General features: G+C 45.8%; 1 non-coding gene across 1 annotated transcript; it reads left to right on the top strand.

Annotated features, from left to right (window-relative positions):
* The first annotated feature begins 1,302 nt into the window (after positions 1–1,302).
* LOC112627274 lies at positions 1,303–1,425 on the top strand. Its single transcript, XR_003120119.1, has one exon. It is a non-coding gene; the product is annotated as a small nucleolar RNA SNORA76 (small nucleolar RNA).
* Positions 1,426–25,874: the final 24,449 nt, after the last annotated feature.

Below are 25,874 nucleotides of genomic sequence, written 5' to 3'. Positions count from 1 at the left end.
CTGTATTGGTTACGCAAAGCTGTGTATTGCTATGCAAAGCTGAGTCCAGTCACTGGCAGGTTCGCCCTGCCCCGCCCCGGCCAGAGATTTCCCGGCCGAGAGTTGGACCGATTCCTCCCGGCTCCGCCCCCTCGCTCTTTTCATTGGAGTCTATCTCTCTAGCGTAGGTGTTAAGGCCTTCCCTCTGTGGGGCGTAGGCGGAGTTGGAGGAGAAAGGGGCGGAGCTGACTGCAAAGGAATGAATGCTTCTGAAACTGAAGGGAGCTTAGCACAAGGTTGGGACGGGATCCCGAGGGCGGGGCGAAGCTGCGCGCACGGGAGGGGCGGGGCCATGGCGCGAGAAGGGGCCGAGCGGAGTCGGGGGCGGGGCGGAGCCGAGCTTCTGGGAAGAGCGGCGCCGGGCCGGGGATGGAGCGGACCTGCGGTTTGTGAACTCGTGTCGGGACCATCACCTCCTTCCTAAAGGAAGGACCTTTGGGAAACCGTGGATTCAGTGTTTTCATCCCCAAATCTTTCTTGACAAAAGAAAGGCTCTCTGCAGTGTTACGCTTCCCCATATCCGTGTTTTTTTTTTTTTTTTTCTTGCTTTGACACGGAGTCTCGCTCTGTTGCCCGAGCTGGAGTGCAGTAGCGCGATCTCGGCTCACTGCAACCTCCGCCTCCCGGATTCAAACGATTCTTCCGCCTCAGCCCCCCCGAGTAGCTGGGACTACAGGCACGCGCCACCACGCCCAGCTAATTTTTCTGTTTTTAGTAGACACGGGGTTTCACCATGTTGTCCAGGATGGTCTTGATCTCTTGACTTCATGAATCCGTGTTTTTTTAATAATTATAGCTGTTTTACAAACTAACATTTAGTAACTGCTTGAAAGCATGCTAAGGACTCACGAGGGAATGCTTTTTTTCTTCCCCAATTTTAGCACTGAGGAAACTGATACACAGTGAGGTTAGCTCGCCAAGGTCACACAGCTAGGAAGGGATAGAGCAAGACTTCTTTTTAGACACCCCAACAGCCAAGATTTCTTCAGGTTAATATACGAGTTGGAGATTTGCTTTTAGATAAAACAGGGTTACTGGTACCGCCAACTTACCACAAGATTGTGAACTCCACACGGGGTGGCATCATGACTGAGGCACTCATACCCAGTGCCTGATGCATAATAGACAATTTGTTGAGTACATGAATGCATGTGTAGAATTTAAAACTCACCTGATCATCTTTTTTAAAGTAAACTTTTTATTTTGGAATTAATTTTAGGTTTACAGAAAAGTTGCAAAAATAGTACAAAGTTCTCTTCGTTTCTTCTGTTGTTGAGTATGACTCCTGTGGCCTGGCCGGGGGTTCAGGCTGCAGACCCAGAGCTTCTGCTTGTGCATAACTGGGACCCCCAGGCGTGGGGGTCCTTTCAACTGCCAGCGACAAGGAGGTGGCAAAAGAATAAAAAATTAAATTTTTTAAAAAAAATCTGAGAGCATGACATTGGTACACTATTATTAACTAAGCTCCACACTTTACCTAATGATCCTCCCATTCTGATCAACTCTTCCCTTTCATCTAGCCCAACTGAGGTAGGAGAATAGAGTCTGGAGGCAGGGAACCTAAGACCATTTCACTCTGACTTCCTAGAACTAAATTGAAAGGAAAACCCTAACTTTCCACAGCTAAGTAACAAGAGGACCAGAGGCTACTCTCTTTGCAAACCCCCACCTTTTCTGTGCAGCAGATGGGAAATTGAAAGCACATTTCAATTGCTATGCTACATTTCAATTTCTATGTTAAAATTGCATAGAAGTGCAACTTTGTAACTTCACTTCAGCCTGATTGGTTGCTTTCCATAACCAATCAGATGTTTGCACAGGTGTGTGACCTTTGTAACTTCACTTCGTCCTCTAATTAACCAATCAGACTGATTGTGGGCCACCATGTTATTTACATGAGGTGAACACCAAGTGGCCAATGGGAAACCTCTAGGGCGTATTTGGACCCAAGAAGATTCCGTATCTGGGCCCTTGAGCTGCTGCTTGGCCCGCCCCGACACTGTGGAGTGTACTTTCCTTTTTAATAAACCCTTGCTTTTGTTCTTTCATCGCTCCATTTTTTCCTTGCTTTTCTGTGTGTTTTCTCCAACTCTTTGTTCAAAAACCCCAAGAACCTAGACAACTTTCAGTCAAAACCCTCTACAGGAAACATATTTTGGCAAGCCAGCCAGGAGAGAAGGTAGGCCCAAAGCTTGGAATTGATTTTTCTCCTTTTCCCTTTTAATGCAGGGGAATCTTTCTCTCCCTCTTTCTTTTCCTTTCCAACTCGGAACCCTCAGTGGGCAGCGCCTAAGCACAGAGGAAATTGCAAGTTTCTGGCCAGGGCCACTGTCTGGTGAAACTGAAAGGCTTCCATGTCGAAGCACTTGACCACCACTGCCTGTTTAGGGTGAGGAGTCTTTTTCCTTGTTTTCATTTGTCTGAGTCCTATTCCTTTTCTTTCTTTCTTTCTTTCTTTCTCTCTCTCTTTCTTTCTTTCTTTCTTTCTTTCTTTCTTTCTTTCTTTCTTTCTTTCTTTCTTTCTTTTTCGGAGTTCTTTTCCTTTTTTGCTTTTTCAGTCTTTCACTGGTTGTTTCCTAGTAACTCCTTGGTAATTGAGGGGAACTGGTCAGGGCCACTCTCCAGTGTTCTCTGAAGGCCAACGAGGGAACAGGGATGGCTGCCCTGCCCAGAAGGGTGAAAGACTCTTTTCTATCCTTTCTGATTATAGTCCCTGATCCCTACCTGTGTCTCGGTTGGCAGCAGCAGCTCATTCAGGGCAAACTCACACATGTTTCAGGTGACTTAAACTTTCTTATGCTAAATTCTTCCCTTCCCTTCCCCTACTCGACTGGCTAAGGACAGAAAACCCACCCAGCTATGCAAAAAGGTTATATGAGTCAGAGGGGCCAGGCATGTCATAGGTGGTCTGTGTGGTGCATGGGGAGTGGGGGTAATTCATGAAAGGGAATCTGTTGTTGCCTAAATTGAAAGAGTTAAAGGGTTGGTTTAAGTGGCATGGGAAAACCTTAAGGAAAGTTCATAGTAGGAATGTCCCAGGTAAAATTTGGATCACCTGGTGAGCCTTCCACTTTTCAAAGTCCTCTTCTCTTTTCCAGACCACTATGGGCAATTCTCCACCTATTCCACCTGATTGCCCGCTTGGCTACATCCTCCACCATTGGAATCAGTTTGACCCTGACAATCTAAAGAGAAAGCATATAATTTTTTTCTGCAGTACTGTCTGGCTCCATTATGAGCTGCCCAGCCTGGAAAAAATGGGTAGTCAATGGTAGCCTTAATTATGACATCATCCTGCAATTAGACCTATTTTGCAAGAGGCAGGGCGAATGGCCAGAAATTTTGTATGTACAGACTTTCATGACCCTATACCAAAACCTAAGAATCTGTGAAACTCCCAGAACCCACCCCACAAAGGAAAGTTCTAAGGGAGAACTACATATTATAGATGACCCCCTCTTACAAGGGCCACCTGTCTCTCAGAGTGAACAGTGACCACTCCCATACAGCCCAGGAGCAAACACCAGAGACCCTACTAAGTCCCCCTCACATTCGGAGGGGAACCCTGTATTCAACTCTCCTTCCAGCCCTGCTACACCTTAGGGAAGTAGCAGGAGTTGAGGGGCCAGTCCTAGTGCAGGCCCCCTTCTCTACAACTAATATACAACAATGTAAGGAAAGGCTAGGAAGCTGTTCTGAGAATCCTAGGAAATTTGCAGATGGGTTCCAAACTTTGACCTTAGCCTTTCATCTCTCATGGAGAGATGGTCAATTCATTCTAGCAACCTGTTGACACTCCCTCAGAAAAGGAACACATCTTTGAGGCTGCCAGCAAGGAAGTGGATGAATTATCCGCCTGAAACCCTCAGGGCAATTACTGAGGCCCAGACACAGTTCCCACTACTGATCCTAATTGAGACTATAACGCCCCCATGGGAATGAACCACTGGGCTAAATTTCTTGAGACTGTCCTTGGAGGAATGAGAAAGGGATTAACTAAGGGAGTAAATTATGATAAAGTAAGGGAGGTTACACAAGGCAAGGAGGAAAATCCAGCCATGTTTTATGGTAGGCTGGAGGAAGCCTTTAAATATATACTAATCTGGACCCTTCCTCTCCCAAAGGCAAAATATTAATGGCACAGCATTTCATTAGCCAGTCTGCCCCAGACATTAGACGTGAACTCCAAAAGCTACAGATGGCGCCACAAACTAATCAAAATCAACTTCTTGATACTGCCTTTATGGTGTATAACAATCATGACCTGGAGGAAGGAAAAAGAGAACAGAGTAAAGAAAGATGCAAGCCAAAATTATGGCAGCCATCATTGGTGATGCCCTGAACGCCCAAAGAGTGTCTAAGGGAAACCCGGAGGACCGTAAAGATAATGCCAGCAAAGGCAAGTCTTCCTTCAAATGCAAGAAAAGCAGGCATTGGGCAAAGGAACGTACTAAGTACCCCCCCTCCCCGCCCAAGGCCCCTGCTGTCAGTGCAAAGGCACCAGTCATGAACCCTAGCACTGGAGAATTGACTGCCTTTGCTCCCACGGAGGGGCTGGGTTAGGCAAAACTCTAGCAGTGCGAAAGGAGGAATCAGGTGAAGACTGAAGGGGCCCGGGATCTTCCTCACTGCCCCTGTCCAGGAACATTATAATTACCTCTGGGGAGCCCCGAGTAACTCTGGATGTCGTGGGCACCCAAATTCAGTTTCGTTTTGATGCAGGGGCAAATTACTCTGTCCTTACTGCTTATGTAGGGAAACTTTCCTCCTGGTCCATGAGTGTTACCACAAACCAGATTTTTTACTCATCCTTTGATTTGTCAATTTAAGAAACAAATCTTCCAACAGGAATGCCTAGTAGTATCAAGCTACCCAACCCCCTGCTGGGAAGAGAGATTATGGTTAAAATAAGGGCACTACTACAATTTAAACATCATCCAGTGAAATTGCTAATAGCCAAAAATACAGACAATGTCCAAGACCACATTAATAAACAGGTTAACCTGCTGGCATTGTATACTAGAAAACCGGGGAAGGCTAAAACAGTAGTGCCAGTGAAAATACAGCTTGAAGACCCCAGCTATTTTCCTAATCAAAAATAATACCCGATTAAGCAGGAAGTGAGAAATGACCCAGCACCCATAGTTGAGGTATTACTTACCCATGGGCTCTTAAAACCCTGTAATTCTCCCTGCAATATCCCCATCTTACCTGTTCTAAAGCCTTCAGGGGAATACTGGTTAGTAAGAACAGTTAATAAAGAAACAAGGGGAACAAAAAGAAGGATCCTGGTGGTATATGGGGTCAAAAATATATCTCCCTCAGACAGCCCAGTAGAAAGTTATAAAAGCCCTGCATGACTCTTTCCATATTGGGAGGGATGCAACTCTGATTATGGTAAACAAGCTCTTTACTGGGTCTAACTTCAGTGGCTAAGCAGGTCTGCGAAGCCTGCTCACTCTGTGCACTTAACAACCCGGGAAACAAAATGCCCCCTCTAATAGAACCAATCCAGAGGAGAGGAACGTTTCCGGGGGAGACTGGCAATTATACTTTACCTATATGCCAGCTTGCAGAGGATACAAGTTTTTGTTAGTACTAGTAGATACCTTTACTGGTTGGGTTGAAGTTTATCCTACCAGAACACAGAAGGCTAATGAGATTATAAAGGTTGTCTTAAAAGAAATAATCCCCTAGTTTGGGTTACCTCAGAGCCTCCAAAGTGATAATGTCCTGTCCTTTATCTCCAAATAACTTGAGCGGTTGCTAAGGTTCTTGGAATCAAATACCATTTATATTCAGCATGGAGGCCTCAATCCTCCAGGAAAGTAGAAACGGTTAACCAAACTCTAAAACAGGTGTTAGCTAAGCTATGTCAGGAAACATCAGAAACTCGGGTCAGCTTACTGTCCATCGCCCTCTTAAGGATCCATAATACCTCTAGAGCAAAAATTAATATAAGCGAATATAATGAAATGTTATACAGAAGGCCATTCTTAACTAATAATTACTGATCCAGAAATAGCCAGTTTAAAATACCTAGTCAACCTAGGACAATTTCAGCAGGCTTTAGAAAAGTGTGGAATTCAAAGGCTCCCCTTACTGGGAACTAACCAGCAACCCCAAATCAGGCCAGGAGATAAGGTACTTGTTAAAACACAGAAGGAGGGATCAACTGTTCAACAATTACAACCCAAATGGAAGGGACCATGTTCAGTAATACTGGCTATGCCTTCTGCCATCAAAGTACAAGGATTAGATACAAGGATTAGATTGGGTACATCTAGTCTTTGTACAAAGTACAAGGATTAGATTGGGTACACCTTTCAAGGATCAAACCAGCAATACCAGAAGCTCCGGACCAGGAACCTGAAGTTTCCATCAGCCACTACACCTGTGAACTTGTGGAAGCCCTGAAGTACCTGTTTAGAAGACAGCCAAAAGATGAGTAAATGCCTACCAATTTTCCTTGGTGTCTTTGTTGCATAATTACTGTAGGCTGGATAATAGTAGTCATTTATTTTATTTTTGCAGTTTAATTGCCTTCTTCCAAATGGATGGAATCATTTCCTTTGTAGTAATTAAGCTGAATGTTTTAATTCATTTTTATAACAAACATTCCTGACAGCATAGGTATCCACACCCAAAGTTCCCATTAAATCTTTTAACTGAATTCATTTTCTCTCGCATAGAGACTATCAAGCTTCAGATGATCACGTAACAAGGTTTCCAGCCAGTTCCAAGTTAAGACACCACCCCTGGCCGTCAAGAAGCCACCCTGTCTCCACCAGACAGAGTAGGGAGAGAGTTCTGTGATCTCCAACAGATAGGGACTACGCCCAAGTCAGCATGAAGCAGTTACAGAAGAAAGTCCATTAGTCCCTCTGCCTTCCATAAAGATTTATGGGGATCACGTCTCTCAGGGATGAGATGAGGCAGCAGAACAGGGTCTGGAGGCAGGGAACCTAAGGTTGTTTCACACTGACTTCCTAGAACTAAATTGAAATGAAAACCCTAACTTTCCACAGTTAAGTAACAAAAGGACCAGAGGCTACTCCCTTTGCAAACCCTCACCTTTTCTGTACAGCAGATGGGAAATTGAAAGTACCTCTGATTGGTTGCCTTTTTTTTTTTTTTTTCTGAGATGGAGTCTTGCTCTGTTACCTAGGCTGGAGTGCAATGGCACGATCTCAGCTCACTGTAGCCTCTGCCTCCCGGTTTCAAGCAATTCTCCTGCCTCAGCCTCCCGAGTGGCTGGAATCACAGGTGCCTGCCACCACACCTGGCTAATTTTAAAAATATTTTCAGTAGAGAAATGGCCAGGCTGGTCTCGAACTCCTGGCCTCTGGTGATCTGCCTGTCTCCAGCCTCCCAAAGTGCTTTAGTCACTGTGCCCTGCCGACTGGTTGCTTTATGCAACCAATCAGATGTTTGCACAGGAGGGCGACCTTTGACATTTCAGCCTCCTATTGGTTGCTTCAGCAACCAATCAGACTGATTGTGGGCCAACACTTCATTTACATGAAGGGAGCACCAAGTAGCCAATGGGAGACCTCTAGAGGGTGTCTGGACCCCAGAAGATTCTGTATTGGGGGGCCCTTGAGCTGCTGCTCAGGCTGCTCCCATACTGTGGAGTGTACTTTCATTTTCAATAAATCCCCACTTTCATTCTCTTTTTTTTTTTTTTTGAGATGGAGTCTCTCTCTGTTGCCCAGGCTGGAGTGCAGTGGCGCCATCTCCGCTCACTGCAACCTCCACTTCCTGGGTTCAAGTGATTCTCCTGCCTCAGCTTCCCGAGTCGCTGGGATTACAGGCACTCACCACCACACCCCACTAATTTTTTGTAAATTTTTTGTAGAGACAGGGTTTCGCCAAGTTGGCCAGGCTGGTCTTGAGTCTTGAACTCATGACCTCAGGTGATCCACCTGCCTCAGCCTCCCAAAGTGCTGGGATTACAGACTTGAGCCACTGCACCCAGCTGCATTCTTTCATTGCTTCTTTCTTTCCTCGCTTTGCTGTGCGTTTTGTTCATTTCTTTGTTCAAAATGCCAAGAATCTGGACAAGTTGCAGTCAAGATCCTCTACCGGTAACACAACCTCTTCATGAGATCCATGAGAAAGAGGACTTGCCCAGTGGCACATAGAAGAAGTGAAACTAGACATCACTTCTCCTAAGGCTGAACCTACAGATTATATGAGAGATGGCCATGTGGCTCTGCTCCAGGTGGATATGGGTGACAGACGCCGCTGTGGCTCTGCTTCTTGGTGGATGTGGGTGAGAGATGCCCATGTAGCTCTGCTCCTTGGTATATGTGTAGATGAGAGATTCCCACGTGGCTCTGGTCCTTGGTGGGCATGTAGGTGATGGATGTCCCTGTAGCTCCGCTCCTTGGTACATGCGGGTGAGAGACACCCCTGTGGTTCTGCTTCTTGGTGGAGGTTTGGGTGGTTGCTCAGGGTAACCACAATGCCAGCATGGTATGCCCTGCAGAGTCACTGAGAAATAGGAAGGGGCTGCACAGACCCTTCCAGCATCATTCCTTGTCTGTCAAGTCCCCTCAACCCAGTTACCTGCTTCCTTTCAACTCCTAAATACAGACACACTCCACTATCATACAAGAGGTCAACACCCTCAGGCAGTGGAAGGTTAACTCTCCCAGCCACCTCGGTGGCATATTCCTTTCAGATGAGAGTACCTGGCATCTCCACATAAAGGAATTTGGATGAAATTTTGGAAGGTCACAGACACAGTGACTGGAAACCAAGCCATAAACAAGATGGAAGAAGGGAAGGGACATGTTCCCAGTCAGGTAGACCCCAGGTTGCACCCTGGCCCTGCCACCTCCTGCTGAGAGAACTTGGGCAGGGTCTTAACCTCTCCGACCTCAGTTTTCTCATTTGTAAAATGAAGATGCAAGATGATAATAATGAAACTACCTCTCAGTGATAAACTATTCACTCACTGACTCATCGATTCAACTACTGAACAAGATAAAGGCCCTGCCCCTACCCCCACAGGCACACCCCATCCCCCTACGATTAGAATCTTAGTAAAGGGCAATCAGCAAAGAAAGAAAGAAACAAGATGATAGCATCAAGTAATAATACTAGATAACAAAAAAAATCAGATTAAAGTAACACAAATTGGGGTGGGTTGCCTTTTGGGGTCTGATAAGAACTCTCCGAGAAGGTGGGCTTTGACTGTCCCTGGGAGAAATGAAAAACACTTGGGGAAAGAGCCAATGGAAAAATTAAACATGGTCAAGACCATCAGGCCATGCTTCCCAGCCAGAGCCTCACATTGCAGTCCTCTGGGAGCTTTTAAAAATTCCAACCCCCAGGTCACACTCTAGACATCTAAATCTCTCGAGATGGCACCTAACCATTGATACTTAAAAAAAAAACAAAAAACAGGTGACTACAATGTGCAGCCAAGGTTGACATACAGTGATGTAAAGTATCTGACATACATATAATAAGTGCACACATACATAGAAGCGGCAATTATTAAAAGCAAGGCCTCTGTCCCTGAAGAACTCACCTTCTAAGAGTGATTGATTAGGAAACTGGAAATTAGGCTGGGTGCAGTGGCTCATGCCTGTGATCCCAGCACTTTAGGAGGCAGAGGTGGGTGCTCGTGTACTTAAGCCCAGGAGTTTGAGACCAGCCTGGGCAACACGGTGAGACCCTGTCTCTACAAAAAATACAAAAAATTATCCGTGCACATCTGTAGCTCAAGTTACTCAGGAGGCTGAGATGAGAGGATTGCCATAGCCCAGGAGGTGGAGGTTGCAGTGAGCTGCGATCACGCCACTGCACTTCACCCTGGGCAACAGAGTGAGACCCTGTCTCAAAAAAAAAAAAACGTAAAATAAAAACTGGAAATTATTGCCAGCTTACTATTCATGGCAAGGATCTGGGCCTTGAAATAATATGGCCCAGTGTACAACCTACCAGCCATGCTTGTGTATGGTGGGTATGGGTGTTGTTGGGGACCAGCCACATATCTAAAGGCTAGGGTATGTGTGTGTGTGTGTGTGTGTGTGTGTGTGTGTATGTGCCCTGAGTGTTAAAAGTGCATAGGAGGCAGGAGAAAAGGGCCCCGAGGCAGTGAACCTAAATACTTCCTAGAACTAAATCAAACTGAAACACTTTAGCTATGACAAGAAATATCCTATTTACATGGAAAATGACTTTGTAACTTTACTTCATCCTCTTCATTTACATAGGGTGTATACCAAGTAAATAACTTTATAACTTCAGTTTAGCCTCTTCATTCTAGCCATACACCACATAACCAATGGAAACCTCTAGAAGGCATTTAAACCCCAGAAAATTCTGTAACCGGGCCCTTGAGCCACTTGCTTGGGCCCCCTCCCACCCTGTGGAGTGTGCTTTCATTTTCAATAAATCTCTGCTTTTGTTGCTTCATTCTTTCCGTGCTTTGTTTGTACATTTTGTCCAATTCTTTGTTCAAAACGCCAAAAACCTGGACACCCTCAATCAGTAACACTTATACCTCAACTATGTGTGTGGCAGTCATGTGGGTCAGATGTAGAGGTCACAGATAGGTGATGCCAGCCTCAAACATGATTTGTTTGTCTGCATGGTGTTTCTTAGAAAATATCACTTAATTGCTAATGTACAATTTTAAAAGGTTATTTCGGCTGGCGTGGTGGTTCACGCCTGTAATCCCAGCACTTTGGGAGGCCGAGGCGGGTGAATCAGGAGGTCAGGAGTTCGAGACCAGCCTGGCTAATATGGTGAAATCCCGTCTCTACTAAAACATACAAAAATTAGTTGGGCATGGTGGCAGGAACCTGTAATCCTAGCTACTCGGGAGGCTGAAGCAGGAGAATCATTTGAATCAGGGAGGTGGAGGTTGAGGTGAGCCAAGATTGCACCACTGCATTCCAGTCCGGGAGACAGAGTGACATTCCACTTCAAAAAAAAAAAAAAAAAAGATTTCTCATTAAACCATAGATTTCCAGCTTTTTCTGAAAAATCAGACAATTTGAAAACACCAGCTTTTTTTTCTCCAGGGCAACAGTTCATTGAAGCTGTGCTGCCACCACCCTCTAGGTGGGGCCAGGCCCTGCAGCCTCCACAGCCCCTACAGCATATGCAGCTGCCATTTTTGGTATCACCTGGTCTCTGTGAGGGTTCGACCCCAAATTTAGTCAGGACATCTTGTTTTAAATCTTGCCTATTCTTGTTATTAAAAGATAATTTTCAAAAAGAAGACATCATAACTCTCACACACATATAAAATGAACAGGTGTTAAAGATTGTATTTAACTCACTAAGGGAGGGAACCTGTAAGACGTTATAACCAGTTCAAGGAAAATCCAAACAACATTCGTTTATAGATCAGGAATAGTGGAATAAATGTGCAAATTGGAGGGAAAATTGGCCTCTGCAAGTCAAACTGGGAACTGCTTAGGGCCAACCTGCCTCCCATTCTATTCAAAGTCACCCTCCGCTCACTGAGATAAATGCATATCTGACTGCCTCCTTTGGAAACTCAGAAGAATGCAACCATTTGTCTGTCACCTGCCTGTGACCTGGAAGTTCCCTCCCCACTTCAGATTGTCCCCACCTTTCTGGATGGAACTAATGTACTTCTTACATACTTTGATTGATGTCTCATGTCTCCCTAAAATGTATAAAACCAAGCTATGCTCTGACCACCTTGGGCAAATGTTGTCAGGACTTCCTGAGGCTATATCATGGGCACTCGTCCACAACCTTGGCAAAATAAACTTTCTAAATTAACTGAGATCTCAGATTTTCAGGGTTCACAGGAATGTAGAAGGGTATGTTCTAGACAATGAATAATTTTTCATTGGTCAAAATTTCTCTCTAAATGGTGATGTTGTTTCTGACTATAGGCAGTCTTTAATCTTATTGTGCCTTAGTTTCCCCATTTGTAAGAAGGTAAGTTCAAACTAGAAAATCCCATTCAACTTTGAGAGTCTCTGTACATATATGTGTATACAAATGAAAGGAACACTAGATGTTATTTTAGTGGAAAAGAAACTGAAGCTTAGTGAGAGACAGAAATTACCTTGCCCAAGACCACACAGCAGAGCTAGGGTAAGTATTCAGGTTTCCAGTCTCCCAGCTCAGGGCCACACCTCTGGGCAAGATTGCAGAGCTGATAAGAGAACCACCCCCTTCTCACCTCACCAGTCTGAATCTGGAGAGCACTTAGAGGCTGGACAATGGGGAGCAGGGATGTCAAGCAGGCTGGGCAGGGCTATGGAAGGCAGGCTTGGGAGCAGCATCCTCACCAGCCTCAGTCTGAGGGCCCAAGATGGGTGGCTTTTGTGTAGGCAGGCATCGCTTTGATTCCCAAAGATTTTCATCTCATTAGAGCTTTTTTCTAGAGCTGTGATGATCAATGCTGGCTACACATTGGAGTCATCAGGGTGCTTGAAACCCTCCCCAGGCCTAGGTTGCACACCAGGTTGGGACCTATGTACTAACATTTTTTTTAAAGTCCCCCAGAGGATTCCAATATGCTGCCGATATTGAGAACCACTGTTCTAAAGGCCTCCCTGACAGTAACATGCATGCAAAATACCTGAGATCTCACTAAAACGCAGATTATGATCAGCAAGTCTGGAGTGGAGTCTGAGGATTTGCATTTCTAACTAGCTCCCCATGACACCAAAGCAGCTGGTCTGAGTCCCAGGGTTTCAATAGCTAGGGTCTAGATTAGACTGGCTTTCTCCACCATTGGGTGATAGGAGTGGGATACAATTAGAGTTAACTATTTCCCCCTAAGGAAGATGCCTGGAGAACTTTCTCCGCCCCTTCTCCTTACTGAAACAGGACAGGAAGGACAGAGCCTCAGTTCTTCCTAGATTCTCTTCCTTATGCCCTATCACTCAACACTGTATGTTGAAATCGGTTGATTCTGTGATGTCTGAGGACCAGTCCAAATTCAGTACTCTTTTTTTTGTTGGTTTGAGACAGAGTTTTGCTCTTTTGCCCAGGCTGGAGTGACGTGGCGTGATCTCAGCTCACTGCAACCTCTGCCCTCGCGCCCCCTCCCCCGATTCAAGTGATTCTCCTGCCTCAGCCTCCCTGGTAGCTGGGATTACAGGTGCCCACCACCACGCCCAGATAATTTTTGTATTTTTAGTGGAGAAGGGGATAACAAGCGTGAGCCACAGTATCCCGCCCAAATTCAGTACTCTTTAATTCAGTGAAGTGTTTATCTCAGATGAGTTGCCCAAGAGAAGGTGGGTGAATCCAAGCAGGCTGACCAGAAATCTGTTCTCTAAACAGTTCTGCTCTACTATTCCTACCTCTCCTCCTACCCTCTTCCTTTTGTCCCTCCAAAGTGACTGTCAAGGATTATTTGAGTTTAGCAGACCCTGGCTGTTTGTGCCAGCAGTTTTCCAATGAAGGATAATCCCACCGATGTCTTGGAAGGCCCAGGCAGTACCCAAAAGAGTTTTAATTGTCTAATGCCTCCCAAGGAGGGATGGGGTTGGGTTTGGGGTGAGGGTATGAGGACCTTGTCCGTTAGGGCTTGGGACCTAGATTCCAGTACAGGGAATAGCAGTGCTCCAGCACCAAATCAGGCAGGGGGCACCATCATCACGGGTCCTTTACAGTTTCCAAAGCATTCCATTAGCTGGCTAATTCAGCAAACATTTGCCAGGCAGAGCAATACCAGTGTCCCGGGCTCTGGGATGCAAACAGAATCTGCCTGAACTCAGAATACTCACTGCAATCACTCCGGACGCCTCACACACCATTGACTGCAGGGCTGGAAGAAACGTTAAGAATGCCTCCAACCACCTGTAGTACATCCATGTCGCCAAGAGGGGGCGGCCGCTATCCAACTCAGGCTCGTTGTTGGTCACACGCTGGCCAAATGTGGCCAGATTTTTCAAGACAAGCTGGAAATCCACTTTCATGTGAACTCTCCAGATATTTAATAGAGGGCAGATAATTCCGATATTTATGAAAACAAAAACAAACAAACAAACAAAAAACTCTGCTTGGAGCTGGGTGTGGTGGCTCACACCTGTAATCCAGCACTTTGGGAGGCCGAGGCGGGTGGATCACTTGAGGTCAGAAGTTTGAGACCAGCCTGGCCAAAATGGCGAAACCCCGTCTCTACCAAAAAGCATAAAAAATCAGCTGGGCGTGGTGGCGGGCACCTGTACTCCCAGATACTCGGGAGGCTGAAGCAGGAGAATTGCTTGAACCTGGGAGGCGGAAGTTGCAGTGCGCCGAGATCGTGCCACTGCACTCCAGCCTGGGCGACAGAGAGAGACTCCGTCTAAAACAAAAACAAAAACAAAAACAAAAAACCTCTGCATGGATCTGCCGAACCGACAAAACTCCTGTGGGCAAACTCTGGTGAAATGTGACCCCAGAGTGTGGCATCTTGGCTTCATTCAAAAATGCTAGAGCTTTACGTCACTATTCTAATGCCTTCATTTTACGTGTGGGGAGACTGAGGTCCAGAGCAGAAAAGAGATTTGCCCAGGTTTGTCAATGCAGAGCCAAGTGAGACCCACGCCCCCCGCCTTCTGGTCCAGATGTTCTTGCAGTCGGGGTTCTGGGGAGATGATTCTATAGCTCGGGCGAGGGCTTGCCTCGGGGCCAAGGGGGAGCCGGTCGGGCCCAGGGAGAGCCCCGATGGGGCTGGGGAGGTCGCCAGAGCCCAAGGGCAGGAGGGGAAGCAGAAGTTTATTTTTAGCTGCTGGGAGTGTGCCTCTGCGCCTTATTTAGACATCAGGCGACAGGGTGAGCTGGAGGCAGCAGGGCCCGTGGGAGGAGATTGCACCCTCCCGCTCCCTGGCTCCTCTTACAACGGCTCTTCCCAGTCCGCCCCCTTATCATCCTCTCTGGGGGCTCTGGGGCTACTGTAAATAGCAGCCCTTACTGGCTCGGGCTCTGCCCTCCTGTGCTCCTGCTTACTTGCTTTCTCCTCCATTCCTGCCCCAGCAACTACCCGACCCTTCCCCCAAAGTCTGTCGGATGATTAGAATCTAGGGCAGTAGGGCATTTTCTCTTCACCCTTCTGGGGTCACAGATCTCTTTGAGAAGCTGAAGTAATTTACCACTGGGCTTTAGAGCTCCGGTGTGGAGTCTGGTAGACCTACGTTCGAATCCCAGAGTAGGACCCTAAGCAAGCGGCTTGCCCTCCCCAAACCTGAGCTTCCTCATTAATACAGTGGAAGTGGTAGCCCGTCTGGTCTCCCTTCTGGGTTCTGATGATTAAATGTGATAAGTATATGAAGCCCTTAGCATATCATAGTAATTTCTCAATAAATAATGGTGATGGCAATTCAAGATATAGACATTTACCCCCCCCCAAAAAAAAACCAAAATTACTCATACATGCACAATTGTGAATGTAAACTTCATACTCAGTCCAACTAATTCACTCATTCACCCATTTGTTCAACAATTCTTTGCAGTGCTTACTGGAAGCCAGGAATTGAGCAAAGAGTGGGGTGGGGAATGTGAATGGATGTGAATTATTCAGAGTAACAGTGCAAGTCAATAGCAAACCAAGCATCAGAATGGAAGTCTCTGTTTTTTTAAAAAACAGCTTTATTGAGGTATAATCAAAACACAAAAACACTGCACATAGTTAATATGAACAATTTGATGAGTTTGGACATATGCATACACCCATGAAACCATCACCACAATGAAGGTAATAGACATATCCATCACTTCCAAAAGTTTCCTGTGCCCCTTTGTTTTTTTGTTTGTTTTCATTTTGTTTTTTATGGTAAGAACACTTAACATGAGATCTACCATCTTAAATTCTTAAGTGTGTAATAAAGTATTATTAACCACAGGCACTCTCTTGTACAGCAGATGTCTAGCACTTATTCATCTTGCATAACAGAAACTTTATACCCACTGAGCAACAACTCCCCGGTACCCTCCCCAATCAGCTCCTGACAACCACCACCACCATCTGATTCTCTGCTTCTATGAGTTTGATGATTTCAGATATTTCTTATAAATGGCATCATGACTGGCTCATTTCACTTAGCGTAATGTCCTCCAGGTTCATCCATGTTGTCACAAAAGGCAGGATTTCCTTCTTTTTAAGGCTGAATACTCTTTCTTTTTTTTTTTTTTAATCTTTTTCTTTTCTCTCTCTCTCGCTCTTTTTTTTTTTTAGACAGAATCTCGCTGTGTCACCCAGGCTCGAGTGCAGTGGTGTAATCTCAGCTCACTGTAGCCTCCACCTCCCAGTTTCCAGCAATTCTCCTGCCTCAGCCTCCTGGGTAGCTGGGATGACAGGCCCATGCCACCATACCTGGTTAATTTTTGTATTTTTAGTAGAGATGAGGTTTTACCATGTTGACCAGGCTGGTCTCAAACTGTTGACCTCAGGTAATCCACCTGCCTCGGCCTCCCAAAATGCTGGAATTACAGGTGTGAGCCACCGCGCCTGGCTTGAGGGTGTTATATGTGTACACCATATTCTCTTTACCCATTCTTCTGTTGACAGGCATTGTTTCCATATTTTGACTTTAGTGAATAATGCTGTAATTAACACAGGAGAGCAGACCTCTTTTCATGGGATAACTGGATCATATGGTAATTCTGTTTTTAATTTTTTCAGAAATCTCCATACTGTTTTCCACAGTGGCTGCACCATTTACATTCTCACCAACACTGCACAAGAATGAAAGTCTCTTGAATCCCTACCTAATCTTGACTCCTTTAAAGAATAACTTTCGGTCAGACACGGTGGCTCATGCCTGTAATCCTAGCACTTTGGGAGGCTGAGGCAGGAGGATCATGAGGTCAGGAGATTGATACCATCCTGGCCAATATGGTGAAACCCTGTTTCTACTAAAAATACAAAAATTAGCCTGGTGTGGTGGTGCCCACCTGTAGTTCCAGCTACTTGGGAGGCTGAGGCAGGAGAATCACTTGAACCCAGGGGGCAGAGGCTGCAGTAAGCCGAGATCATACCACTGCACTCCAGCCTGGCAACAGAGCAAGACTCCATCTCAAAAAAAAAAAAAAGAAAGAAAGAAAGAAAAGAATGTCTTTTGCCTCTGAAAAGGGACTACAACTAAGATCTCTTTCAATCTCAATCAAATCTGAGTCTATTCCCTCCAGACCCCTCCTCCAGCAGACCCTTGTATGCTTTCTCCAACACACTTGACCAATGTTAGCTTCTGCTTGAATACCTCCCGCAATGGGGCACTCACTCCCTGTCAAGCCAGACTCCTGAAACTTTGACCAGTTGGAAGGCCTTCCCTCCCTCCCTTCCTTCCTTCCTTCCTTCCTTCCTTCCTTCCTTCCTTCCTTCCTTCNCCTCCCTCCCTTCCTTCCTTCCTTCCTTCCTTCCTTCCTTCCTTCCTTCCTTCCTTCTTTTCTTTTTCAGACAGAGTCTTGCTCTGTTGCGCAAACTAGAGTACAGTGGCATGATCTCAGCTCACTGCAACCTCTGCCACCCAGGTTCAAGCAATTCTCCTGCCTTAACCTCCTGAGTAGCCGGGATTACAGGTGCCTGCCACCGCACCCAGCTAATTTTTGTAGTTTTAGTAGAGACGGGGTTTCACCATCTTGGTTAGGCTGGTCCTGAACTCCTGACGTCGTGATCCACCTGCCTCGGCCTCCCAAAGTGCTGGGATTACAGGTGTAAGCCACCACGCCCGGCCTGGTCTTCCTGTCTTTCGAGGAGCTGGACTCTACATTCCTGGAAAGCTACCACTCGTAGCTTTCCAAGACAGCTTGGAAGACTGTTCATCTTCTCCAAGTGCTCCTGACCCAAAAGCGACTTGAGGAAGAAAGAGGAGGCATGGGGTGAACTGGAGGCTGCGTCCAGCCTTGCCCAGCTTCCAAGCCCTGCCTGAACTTGGGCTCCCCCAGAAATCCAGGTTCCCAAGGTTCCCTTCCTCTCTCTGCAGCTGCTTCTTTAAGAAGCACCATGGGGGCTGGTCCTTGCTACTGTCCTTGGATCCTGTCCAGGGCTCTGATTTAAAAGGTATCACAACGTTTTTAAAAAACAAACATGTGTTGTAACCCAAGGCCCTGGTAACCACAACACTGCCGGCTGACGCTAGCTGCCGCCTCCCAGGCTAAGACTAAAGGAAACTGCTCTCCGCCTACCCAAAGGCGCCCCACACTACTGTGCACCGTAGTTACCTTATTATATCAGTCCGGGAGCTCTGTGAGAACAGGGCCCAAGCTGGACCTCAAGGCTGCAATCATTTTGCACCAAAGTGCCTTTGGGATCCTCACCCACACTCTCATGAACCATTCCAACAGATGCTCGACTGCTCCAGGACAGCATTTCCTCTCCATTCTCCACGTGAGCCCCAGAGTGACCTTGGGTACCACCAATCTGACCACACCACTCCCACTCCTACAGGATAAAGGAAAAATGTCTTGGCCAGGCCTTCAAGGCCTCTGCCTATCTGTATCTTCCTCACTCCCTGCATTCCCCCAGCATTCCAGCTGCACTGAGCCTCTGAGGCCCCCCCCGAGAGTGCCATACTGGGCATAAAATGTTCTTCCCACTTTGTGGACAAGCAGAACCCCTGCTTAATCTACACAGCTCAGCTCAGACATCACATCCTTGCAGAAACCTGCCCTGACCTTCACTCTCCCAGACAGGGTTAATCACTGCTTTTGCTTCCATGGTATTTTTCCATAACCCTTGTTGCATTATTTGTCTACCTGGAATACAGGCAATGTAACCTCCTGCAAATATTTTGTTTAGCTTGCATGGTGATTTGTGTGCATGTGTTTGTGTAAAAGAGAAAGACAGATTTTACATTAAAAAGGGGGGCGGTGCTGGACACAGTAGCTCATACGTGTAATTCCAGCACTTTAGGAGGCTGAGACAGGAGGATCGTTTGAGCCCAGGAGTTCGAGACCAGCCTGGCCAACATGGCGAAACCATATCTCTACAAAAAATACAAAAATTATCTGGGCATGGTAGCATGCACCTGTAGTTCCAGCTACTCAGGAAGCTGAGATGAGAGGATCGCTTGAGCCTAGCAGGTTGAAATTGCAGTGAGCCATGATTGTGCCACTGCACTCCAGCTTGGGCAACAAAGCGAGACCTTGCCAAAAATAAAAATAAAAAGATTGAGCCGGGCTTGGTGGTATGTAGCTAGAGTCCCAGCTACTTGAGAGGCTGAGGCAGAAGATCACTTGAGCCCTGGAGTTTGAGGCTGCAGTACACCAAGATCGTGCCTGTGAATAACCACTGCACTCTAGCCTGGGCAACACATCAAAACCCTATCTCTTAAAAAGAAAGAAAAGATTTTCAGTTTCACTTAGAAAATTAGAAGGTCAGGCCAATCAGGGCCTCCATTTCCTTCTAACACCAATCCACTGCAGTGCAGCCACCTGTGCTCCTTTTGGATGGGTATATGGCCCCCAGTTTGCACCTGTCCCCAACTTATACTAACCTTTTCTAACTTAGGTACCTACCTAGCCCTATAGACATTTGGGTTTTAACCTGCAGACCTAGGTATATCTCCCATATGTTCTGGGCCACTCCCATTTATAAATATTATTCTATCTCCTTATCCCTCTAAATGTCCCAAAAATTCCAATATTTTGGCAAACAGTAATGCATGAATAGAATCGGATCAATAAAAATATATGTAAGTCACAAAATTTCTTTGCTAACTCATGTGGTCCAGTTTTCAGTTTGGAAAGCCCAGTTGCTGACCTCACCATCCTCCAACTCTCATTCCCATTGTTTTATGTGGGTAAGACCCTCCCACTAGGGTAGGACAAGGAAGATGCATCAGGACCCAGGACCAGTAAATGCCAGGTTTTCCAGAAGGAGGGGTCAAGGCATAGTTGTCTGTTGGAAAGGGGTTGCTTAAGTTATGATTAAATAGCAGGTTATATAGGTTGAAAAATATTCACTTTTCAAATCAAAGAATGAAGTGGGCTGCTGGAAATGAGGATCCACTGAAGAAGCCTATACAGTTAATGTGTTTGCAATTGGATAGAATTGAGAGCATGACGTCAGTGGGAATATGCAGAAGGTGCAGACAGTCCCCTGATGAGATGTATATCGGGGGAGGCAAGGTAGAGGGGTAGGGAGTTTACTGACTGTGCAGCCAGACAAGTGAATACCCAGCTCTGCTATGAGCCTGGAAAGACCCAAGCTAATGTTGGAGTCCTGCTCACTCAATTACATGTAAATCAACACGCTGCTCATCAGAAGACTGTATCTAAAAGGGAGCCTCAGAATCTCCAAAGCAAGGAAGGATTCTCCTATGGTCTCTAGATGTGGGGTGGCTCAGGGCCTGGCTCATGAAACAGTCCACCATGTTTCATATGAAGGATGCAGGTAGGGGTGGTCTAGACACTAGATACCCAGTGTTGCCAAGGATGTCTCAACCCTAGAAAATAGTGCTTACCCCTCAACTCACTGAGCCCTGGACCCTACTTTGCCCCCCATCTCTGTGTGCGTTTTCTTTAAGTCTATCAGACATCTATCAGACATGAGGAGGACATGAAGTCCTAAAGCAGTGGTTCTCAAACATAAGCACACATCACACATGGGGAGAAGATGTTAAAACACAGATTGCTGAGGCTCACACCCAGGGTGTCTGATGCTTTTGTAACAATTTCCCGAGAGATGCTGATGCTGTTAAACCCTGGTCCACATTTTGAGAGTCACTGATGTAATGAAATCTTCACTCCTGTTCATTCCTAGTGGCCTCCAGACCCTACAGCTCACTTAAGGAGGGCATGTGCAGTTTCCCCTAGAGAATATTCCCAGGCAGCTGGACATGGTGGCTCACACCTGTAATCCTAGCACTTTGGGAGGCCAAGACGAGAGGATCACTTGAGCCCAGGAATTTGGGACAATCCTGGGCAACATGGCAAAACCCTGTCTCTACAAAAATATACAAAAATTAGCCAGGCATGGCACATGCCCACAGTCCCAGCTACTCAGGAGGCTGAGGTGGGGGGATCCCCGGAGGTCCAGGCTGCAGTGAACCACGATTGCACCACTGCACTCCAGCCTGGGCAACAGGGCGAGACTTTGTCTCAAAAAAAAAAAAAAAAAAAGAGAGAGTATTTCTAGGTAATGTTCTGTGCTCCTCCTACTCTTACCATCCAAGCTCCTTAAGGATCTTTATCTGAACTTCACTGAACAGAGAAAGCACTGGCCGACCATGATTTACATGAATTGACTCTTGGTAAAGAAAGTGGTAAAGTGAATCTTTTGATGCCTCTCCCAAGGCAGCCCAAATCCCAAACCACAGCTCTCCTGGGAAAATAGGCAGGGATGGCTTCTTGCTAAATAGTGTTACTCGGATTCAATTCTCCTTTCAAAGGACTTGCCCTTTTATTTAATTCAACACAATCCAATCCAATCGATGTAGCAATTCAGTTCCCTGGCAAGGAGACCCACACGAGCACTGGGGCAGTAAAGCTCAACCTTGAGTGTGAAGATTCCTCTGACTCTGTCCTCTCAGTCCTGATTCAGTGGATGGGGAAAAGAGAGAGAATTCCAGAGAAACTGCACTTTAACCAATCCCTGATGCTTCTGGAGCAAATGAGCCCGCCCATACCTTGAGAAATACTCCAATAGAACTCTAAGGACTCAACAATTTTAGGTGTTCTCATTCTTCAAGTATATTCCAACAGGAGCCTGCCAAAACCAACCTTTCTTTTTAGGCTGGGGTGCAGTGGTACAATCTTAGTCCCTGCAACCTCAGTCCCTGCAACCTCTGCCTCCTGGGTTCAAGAGATTCTCATGCCTCAGCCTCCCGAGTAGCTGGGATCACAGGCGCATGCCACCATGCCTGGCTAATTTTTGTATTTTTGGTAGAGACAGGGTTTTGCCATGTTGGCCAGGCTGGTCTTGAACTCCTAACCTCTAGTGATCCACTTGCCTCAGCCTCCCAAAGGGCTGGGATTACAAGCATGAGCCACCGTGCCTGGCCAAAACCAACCTTTCTATCCAGAGTCCAGAAAACCCAGGAAACCTTAATCAACACAGCTTCATTTCCCATCTCCAGAACTGAAGCTGGGGCTTTACAGAGTGTCCCGAAAAGTAAATTATTCTAATTAAATTTAATATAACCAACCTTAATTAGTGACCTATGTATTGGTTAAAAATTGCACTCTGCTGCAAGTAACAAAATCTCAACAGCACTGGCTAAAACAAATTTCAAAAAATTTTTGTAAGTTGATATATAATAGTTATACATATCTGGGGTATACATGTGATACATGTGCTATTTCATACATGTACACAATGTGCAATGATCAAATCAGGGTAAGTGGGATATTCATCCCCTCAAACATCTATCTTTTCTTTGTGTTGGGAACATTACAATTCTCTTCCAGCTATTTTGAAAAATATAATTAATTATTGTTAACTATAATTTCCCTACTGGCTTAAACTAATTTGTTGTTTATTATGTGAAAAGGTTTGGAAGTAGTTGATCAAGGCTGGTATTGGGGCACCATAAGTTAATCAGAGATCAAGACTCCTTCCTTATTTTGGCACTGGGTAATAAGATGGCTGCCAGGATTCAGCCATCCGGTCTGTATTCCAGGCAGGAAAAGGGGGAGCACAAAACAGGGGAGCCCTGCTTCCAGCTGAGTCATCCTCCCATTAAAAGTTTTCCTGGAAGCCTCAACCCATAATTTCCCCTTCCATATCCCTGGCCACCCCTAGGTGCAAGGAAAGCTGCATAAGTAGCCTGTTAGCCCAGTACTTTGCCGGCCCAAAGAATGATCAGGATTCTGTAATTACGGAAGAGAGAAGAATGGAAGTTGAGTAAGGCAACTGGCAATCTCTCAGTGGGATGGGATGGGGTGAGGATGGAGGAGACAGAGCTGTATAGCCCTTCATTCATTAGGGAGTAAACCCAGAGCACACAAACAAGTACAACTCAGAGGAAAACTGCCACGTGTGCTCATAGAGCCACAGAACAAGTGCTGCCAGGCTCTTGGAAGGAGAGAGCATTGGAACCGCTCCTCGATAGAACTATAACCCACAGAGGTGGATTGTGAAGAAAGTCACTCTGGGCAGAGGATATGTGCTTGGGGAATATTTGGGCCCAATCAGAAGAACCTACACAGAAAAAGCTTTAGAGCTAGAAAGACCTTTAATAATTGTGCATATTTTGGGCATACATGTGATATATCATACATGTACACAATGTGTAATGATCAAATCAGGGTAATTGGGACCACCGAGCCGACCACTCAGTGACCACTGAGCTGAGAGGTTCTTCACCTGGGATCCAAGCACAGCCCCACTGCATGGGCTGCGTGGGGTCCCTGAACTGCCTGAAATTCTATGCAAAATTTTTTACATATGGGTATATTATATTTTTCTCATGAAAGATGCTGAGAATAATCCTCGTATTATTTCCAATATGCCCCCCCAAGAGCCCACACCACCAACTTTTTTTCTTTTATACACAACATGAATCCCTCATTGCCTAACTCACCAGCCTCCGTGCCCTAACCCAACTTGACTCATGCTGTTCTTCCCTCTTATAATCACTCCTCCTTCCTTCTCCCCTCCCCCAAGATATGAAAAGATGGGTAGTGATTTCCCCATCACTGAAAGTATTAAACATAGGCTGCATAAGCACCTAGAAAGGAAATTATAACAAGAGATTTATATTAGTCAGTGTTCTTAATTGTAAGCAGTAGAAGCCAAGCATCAAATTCCAATCCAACCTGATATTCTAGAATTCCTTTTGGTATGAATATCCTTTGGCTGTAGTATTCCCTCATGAAGTCCTCCTTGACTATCCCCACCCACCTTGGTATCTTGTCTCCCTTTAATGCCAATACCTCCTGCACACGACTTGGTATTAGCTTTATAAAACCTATTTCGTATTGTTTCCCATTTTGTCTTATGTATAGATCAAATGTCAAACGAAAGCACCCCAGGTTATAACTCATTCAAGAACAAGAACTGAGTCTTCTCTTGCACCTTGACTATGCCTTGGCCATAGGGTGGCCAACCATCCCAACATGCCTGGGACTGAAGAGTCTCTGGAGACATGGGACTTCTGGGGCTAAGAGTGGGAAAATCCTAGGCAAATCAGGATGAGTCACCCAACTTGCCCAAGAAGTAGTAACTGCTTGTTAATTGCTAACTATGGTAGACATTATGCTATTTGCCAATATTTCTGATTCTCCTCTCCTTCTGCACACACATTGCACTTTCCCATCCTCTTAAAGTTGGGCATGATTGTGTGACTTGCTTTGGCCAATGAAATGTGAGTGGACCTAATGTGTGTCCCCTCCAAGTGGAAGCAGTTAAGGCCCTGTGCACTATTCTCTGTACACTCCCTTTTCTTTGCGCAGCATATCCTAAAGCCATCATGTTGAGAAAGCTGTGTTGTACGATGATGTGGAACTTCTCTGTGAAGCAGAGCCCTCTGCCTGCCCATTCTGGGCATGTAGTGTGAGCAAAAACTTAGCTTCTCTTGTGCTAAGTCACTGAGATTTTTATGCTTTTTATGATCTCAGCAAAACCTAACCTGACTGGTATGCCAACCATCAAAAATCTCATTGGCAACTTTGTCAGACTCATGCTACTCAAGTTTCTCAGTCATGAACTTCAAAACACATAACCAAAAATCCAGCAGTGGGAAAATGTGAAATCTGAACCTGCTCTCCCAGGAGGCTTAAAGAGGCTGGAGGCAAGACGTCTTGAGAGCAGAGGCTCCAGGGAAAGGACTTGCCTCCTAGTTCCCACCCACCACTCCAAGCTCTTCATTTTATTTTCTTCTACTTTATTTATTTTTAGAGACAGTGTCTTGCTCTGTCACCCAGGCTGGAGTGCAGTGGCATGATCGTAGCTCACTGTAATGACAAACTCCCGGGCTCAAACAATCCTTCTGCCTCTGTCTCCTGAGTAGCTGGGACAACAGGCTCGCGCTACCATGCCCAGCTAATTAAAAAAAAATTTTTTTTACAAGGTCTCATTATGTTGTCCAGGCTGGTCTCAAACTCCTTGCCTCAAGTGTTCCGCCTGCCTAGGCCTCTCAAAATACTGGGATTACAAGTGTGAGCCACCACGCCTGGCCCCAAGTTACTAATTTCAATTGTTGACATTAAAATTTGGGGTCAATTTTGGAGAGTTCGACTCTTCAACATATGGACGAGAAACTCTCAGAAAGGAGAAATGACTGGTTCAGGATCACTTTACGGGTTTGGATCTCATGCTCACAGTTCAGCCATCTTTGCCCTTTATGTTGCTTTCCTACCCAATTAATCACAGTCATTGTCCATTTCTTTAGGATTTCACGGAACTGCCCATGGCTTGATGATGAAAAACTAATGATAGTTTCATGCATGGGTTTAAAAACATATTAAAAGAGAAGTTTTTCATATTAAAATAGTATTTTTTATTATAACAGTAATAAGTGCATACTCTTTTTTTTTTTTTTTTGAGATGCTCTGTTGCCCAGGCTGGAGTGCAGTGGCGCTATCTTGGCACTGCAAGCTCCGCCTCCCAGGTTCATGCCATTTTCCTGCCTCAGCCTCCCGAGTAGCTGGGACTGCAAGCACCCGGCCACCATGCCCAGGCAAATTTTCTGTATTTTTAGTAGGAAAGGGGTTTCACCGTGTTAACCAGGATGGTCTCCATCTCCTGACCTCATGATCCACCTGCCTCGACCTCCCAAAGTGCTGGGATTACAGGCGTCCTGAGCCACTGCGCCTGGCCCTCATTTTTTAATACAAGGAAATGAAGCCAGTCTCAATGGTTCATGCATGTAATCCCAGCACTTTGGGAGGCTGAGGTGGGAGAATTGCTTGAGGCTAGGAGTTCGAGACCAGCCTGGGCAATATAGTGATACCCTCTA

Source organism: Theropithecus gelada, chromosome 6 (assembly GCF_003255815.1).
Source record: "Theropithecus gelada isolate Dixy chromosome 6, Tgel_1.0, whole genome shotgun sequence".
In the NCBI taxonomy this organism is placed as follows: domain Eukaryota; kingdom Metazoa; phylum Chordata; class Mammalia; order Primates; family Cercopithecidae; genus Theropithecus; species Theropithecus gelada.
The sequence above is the reverse complement of the archived record's forward strand: the minus strand, read 5'-3'. Positions and strand labels throughout refer to the sequence as shown.